Raw genomic sequence first — 6,094 nt, forward strand, 5'->3', positions numbered from 1 at the left:
TTGCAGCCTTTTTCTCTGTAATATTTATCATCTAATTTACATCATTCTAAAAATCATTTCATCCTTTTGTCTCCCTATGATAAGCTCCGCCACAGCTGGAATCTTTACATGCATCAGAATGACCTTCGCTATGAGCAGGAAGGGACTCAATCACAGATTGTAAATCCGTCTTTTTTGAAAGCCTGTCAATAAGTAGGGCTTTTGGCCCCACTAGACCAAAAGAGTCTGGGTGTTTTGCCTGCAAACTGAGGGCAATTAACCTTAAAGCCGGCTGGCTCCTCGTGTTAACCGCTGAGGTACGTTAAAAGAAGATTGGCTTAGCTTACCTTGCTGGGCTCTGAATAGTTCTCTCCTTTATTTGTTCAGTAAATATTTAGTGTAATATATTTAGGTTTGAAGAGGAATCTTCGATACAGCCAGCATTCCCGTGGCGTTGGCTGAAGCTTATTTCCTCCCCCTCCCCCAGCCCTCAGAAGCTGAGGGCGTGGACCCTGGAGGGGAAAGTCCACCTACCTGTTCTGTAGCTGGGTTGCTAGGTCTCCGCATTCCAAAGGAAGCTTTCTAGGAGGGATAGAGCCCTAAGGAGGAACAGCGAGAGATGGCGCGGTTTGGGCGACCTTCTGCGGAGATGGTGTCCCTCCTGGATCAGGTTACTTCCAGACCAAAGGGTGGTTTGGAAAGGAGATCTTAGAAATAAATAGATATAGATAGATAGATAGATAGATAGATAGATAGATAGATAGATAGATAGATAGATAGATGGGTAGATGGATAGATAGATTGATGATAGATAGATGGATGGATGGATGGAACAGGTGAATTGTCCCAGTTACTGGAAAAATGAAGGTAAATTAACTCTCTAGGTAACCCCTTAACTATTGAGTGTATTTGTAATGAACAAAAAATAGGGTAGTTACCCAGCACCAAAACACAGGAGAAAAAGATGGGAGCTCTGAGTCACCCACAGAAACCTTTTCTTGGAGGAAGGACTCAGACAGACCATCAGCCTCAGGTAAAAAAAAAAAAAAAAAAAAAAAAAAAGCCCCACCCACCCACATCCCTCTGGCCAGAATTCAAAAGGGAAGTTAGCCAGGTGCAAGCCTTTAATCCTAGCAGAGACAGGTGGATCTCTGAGCTTGAGGCTATCCTGGTCTACATAGAGAGTTCCAAGCAATGTATTCCAAAGATACATTAAGGGGGGGCAGCATCAAAGGTGATACCCCCTTTTCTGGAGGATCGGGTGTGGAAGGACAGAGAGCTAAAGAAACAGAGTCAGGTGACTTTAGACACCAGGTGGCTGCACCTGCCACGGAGAAGGGTGGTTCTCTCTCTCTTTGAGGCTGAAGTTTTGGAGCTGTTGAAATTATTGACAAGCCTAACGAGAGAGTATGACAGAGGCCTGTGGGAAGGCAGGAAGACACACATGATGCGCTTATGGGAAAGTCTCCTTTCAACCCAAATAAGGACAAACTTAGTCTGAACCTTTAGGAAACAGGTAAGATGATACTTCCAGGGATGATTTCTATAATTCATTTCTAGAGAAATTTCTCTAAATGTGTAGAAAAAGAAAACAGGTATGTTACTGGGGTTGTGGTTGAGAAGAGTGCTTGCCTAGCATGTTCCGGGGATTTGGCTCAGTAGAAAAGGATTTGCCTATCATGTTCAAGACTCTAGGTTCATGGAAGGGTATCATGGGGGCGTACTTGCCTAGAAAATAAATAGGTGAAGGAGAAAGATGGATGAATGGAAATAAGAAAATGGACAAAGTGTTTGGGTGGAAGCATCACCCCAGACGCTGACATTCATACACCCAAAGAGTCTGGAATGTTTGGGTTAAGCCTCACCCCAACCCCTGGTGCCTCTATACCCAAAGAGTCTGGAATGTTGGGGTTAAGGCTTCACCCCAGCCCCTGGCATCCATATATCCAAAGAGTCTGGAATGTCTGGGTGGATAGTTCCATCCCAAGCCCCCTCCCCTGAGATGCTCAAGACCATGCCCACAGGGTATTTAAACTGCCCTCAGAGAACAAACTTGTGTTCCTGGTCTTCCTTCCCAGTCTCCTCTCTCGGTGGCTGAAAGGCCACCCTGGAGGGAGCATTGGTATCCATTAAACCCAGGCTTTTTCTAATTCAGTTTGATTTGGTCTGATTCAGATTATTGCATCAGCAGAGAAGTTTATTGGGACACAAAAACTTTTCAGCCAGGAGCAGAAAAACTTGTTGACTGAGGGAACTAGAATGGCAGGGAACCTATAGAGTGAGCAAACAGGGAAATAGCAGAAGATAAGAGGCGTTGTTAATAGGATGGCGGTGGTGGCACACGCCAGGGCTACACACAGAAAAATTCTGTTTTGAAAAGACCAAAACAAAAAACAAGATAAACTGTATGGTTTATATGTAGCCCAAGCTGGCCCTCTCAGTCCTCCAACCTCAGCCTCAGAGTGTGAGATTACAATAGTACACAAGACATCTTACTTAAGGCTTTTGAGCAAGACAGTGGCCTGGCGGAAGACTAATCTCGGTCTGCCTGACAGATGCAATGGCAAAGGCTGATGGAGGTGCCAGCCTTGTGCAGTAGAGCAGTGCAAAGGGAGAGGGACTGTTGTTAACACCCAGATGGGGGAGGAAAACCATGGGGCCAAGCCATCGTGGCCAGATCAACTAAAGCAAGCTTCTATATGCATGTGCATGGACTGTCTTCCATTAAGGTGGGATTCAAGGGTCAGCACGGTATATGAGGAAGACAGGGCTTTTATAGCTCAGGGGTAGAGGGTTTCCAAATAGGCGATTTAGTGGACAAAATAGGCAGAGTTACAGGAGCATAACATAAGTATAACAAATTAGTCCCTCCTGAAACAAAGACAACGCTGCAGAGCGGGTGTAACAATGGGTGGCCGTAACAAGGCAGTCATAGGTGGTCACTTAACCTTTTGAAACAAAGGTAGAGTTGCAAGATGGTTATAAACATCTTTTTGAAACACAGGCACGATTGCCATTCCTGGAACAGGCATTCAGAACCATGTGTAGTTAAGGTTACAGGTGGGTCCTAGCCCAATCCTTGAAAAACAGAGATTTAATCATAAACAGGAATGAGCCTAGTTTGTCTTTACTAGAAGATGGATTTTAAACCTAAGATGGAGGCATACTGGTTCTTCAGGACAGGTAACCACTACCTTGAGGCGTTTTCTACAAGTTTCTTGTTGTTTAGGTCTTGAATTTTCATATTTTATTATGGTTATTATATATTTGATTTTTGGAGACAGAGTCTCACTATGTAGCCAAGGGGAAACTCAAACTCACCAGGTAGCTTGGGCAGGCCTTGAATTCCTGACACTCCTCCTGCCTCTCCCCCCCCACCCCCCACGGCACTTAGATTACAGGTGTGAGCCATCATGCCCTCCTAAGTCATTTGTCTGTAAGAGTAACTTATACTAACACCTGGGCTCCTAAGTCATTTGTCTGTAACAGTAACTTATACTAACACCTGGGCTCCTAAGTCATTTGTAACAGTAACTTATACTAACACCTGGGCTCCTAAGTCATTTGTCTGTAACAGTAACTTATACTAACACCTGGGCTCCTAAGTCATTTGTAACAGTAACTTATACTAACACCTGGGCTCCTAAGTCATTTGTCTGTAACAGTAACTTATACTAACACCTGGGCTCCTAAGTCATTTGTCTGTAACAGTAACTTACACTAACACCTGGCTTTTCCTGACTGAGTTGAATTTCTATTCTGGGTGTGGCTAGGAAGTTAAAAAAAAAAAAAAAAAAAAAAAAGATCACTGATGAGCCATGCATGGTGGTTTATGCCTTTAGCCTTACTATGCAGGAGACTGAGGCAACAGGATTGCCGCAAGTTCAAGGCCAGCCTGGGTTACATAGTGAGTTCTAGGCTAACCTAGGCTACAGAGTAAGAATGTGGTGGTTTGAGTGAAAATGGCCTCTACGGGCTCATATGTTTGAATAATTAGTCCCCACCTAGTGAAACAAACAGGGAAGGATTTGGAGGTGTGGTCTTGTTAGAGGAGATGTGTCACTGGGGGCAGGACTTAAAGTTTCAAGACTCTGGTCACTCCCTGTAAAACACAACATTCACCCTTCACGCTATGCTCTATGTGCTATGGTATGTGAGCTGGGAACACATGCACACAGACAGACAAGCACACGGGGACACGGGTTATCCTTGATATAAGAATGCCAAAAATGTCATCTTTATTGTGCTCAGGGGCCGCTTATATAGGGCTCTGACCACGCCCCAGCTCTCCGGGTCTTTCAGCTGAGGGCCTCACCAGAATCCACTCCCCTGCCATCAGGGTCATGTGCTCAGAGCAGCTGCAGGCTGCTCAGAGCAGAGGAAAACAAGTTGTTTTCAGAAAATCCAGGGTCTGGTGGTCTGCAGTCCCCAACACTCCCAGTATCTCTTACTCTCTGCCTTACGCTTACATGTTGTGGATTGTTATTTTAACTGGGTGCAAAGACGTGTTATATTTGTTTATGCTGCAGAATATTACTTTAACTGTGTAAAGGTGTGTTACTTTTGTTTATGCTCCCTTTGTTTAATTATGTAGAGATGTGTTGCATTTGTTTCACTTGCCTGCCTAAGGCACCTGATTGGTCTAGTAAAAAGTTGAACAGCCTATAGCCAGGCAGGAGAAAGGATAGGTGCGGCTGCGGACAGAGAGAATAAATAGGGAGAGGAATGGAGGAATGAGAGAAGGAAGAAAGAACAAGGGAGAAAGAAAGGGATGCCCAGGTAAGAAGCCAAGCAGGCCCCAGCCAGCAGACATGAGAAGCAGTAAAAACAGGATATACAAAAAGAAAGGAAAGAGCCCTGAGTCAAAGGGTCAATAAAGAGAAACAGGTTATTATAAAAGAGCTAGCCAGAAACGAGCTAAGCTAAGACCGAGCATTCAAAACTAATAAGTGTCTGTGTCATGATTTGGGAAACTGGTTGGTAGCCCAAAAGAAAACTCCTGGTACACTTATACGTCAGGATGCCAGCTCTTTTTTTAAAAATATTTATTTATTTAGCATACAATATTCTGTCTGTGTGTATGTCTGCAGGCCAGAAGAGGACACCACACCTCATTTACAGATGGTTGTGAGCCACCGTGTGGTTGTCAGGAATTGAACTTAGGACCTTTGGAAGAGCAGGCAATGCTCTTAAACACTGAGCCATTTCTTCAGTCCCAGGATACCAGCTCTTAACTGCTCCATCATGGCACCTGCCTTCCTGCGCCCTATTCCTCACCATGATGCTCATAGACTCACCCTCTGAAACTGTAAGACCCAAATAAACTCTTTCTTCTATAAGTTGCCTTGGTCATGGTGTCTTATAGCAGTAGAAACGTAACTAAGACAGGCTCTGTCTGGAAAAAATGAGGAGGGAGGGAATTAGGGGGGAAGGGAAAAAAGGAGAGGGAGGGAAGGGGGAAAGGAGTGGTCACAGTCATACTTCACATACTCTCCCACCTTTGGGGTCTAGGATGTCCCCACAGGCATTTCCTTCTTCTGACCCACTTCTCAGTTCTCCTCAGCACAGCGTGGGAAGCAGAGCCATGGCCGTTTGTGACAGCACCAAGCAGAGCTCTGAGTCTGGAGTCAAGAGACCTGTGTTCCAACTGATTCTAACTTTCCTCCAGGAGAGCTGTAGTCCAGCCAAACCATGGCAGTTCTAACTGATTCTAACTTTTCTCCAGCAGAGCTGTAGTCCAGCTTCCTCTGAGAAGTATGATGGCCCAAACTGGGTGTGGTGGCACATTCCCTCAGTTCCAGCGCTCAGGAGGAAGAGGCAGGTGGGTCTTTGTGAGTTCTAGTTGAGTCAGAGCTACACACTGAGATCTTATCTCAAAAAAAAAACTTTATGTTTACTTTTTTGTTTTTTTCAAGACAGGGTTTCTCTTTGTTGCCCTTGCTGTCCTGGAACTCAAATCCATATTTTTATTCATTTGTTTATTTACTTTTGGTGTCATGGCCATCCCCCTGCCTCTGTTTCCTGAGTGCTAGTAGGACAGTTTGTGCAAGCTCATCAAACTCATAGTCATATTGTTCTTATGAACTCTGTGGGGCCCGTGTGTCATGTCCTTTCC

The sequence above is a fragment of the Arvicola amphibius genome, chromosome 14 (genome assembly GCF_903992535.2).
Source record: "Arvicola amphibius chromosome 14, mArvAmp1.2, whole genome shotgun sequence".
Taxonomy (NCBI): Eukaryota; Metazoa; Chordata; class Mammalia; order Rodentia; family Cricetidae; genus Arvicola; species Arvicola amphibius.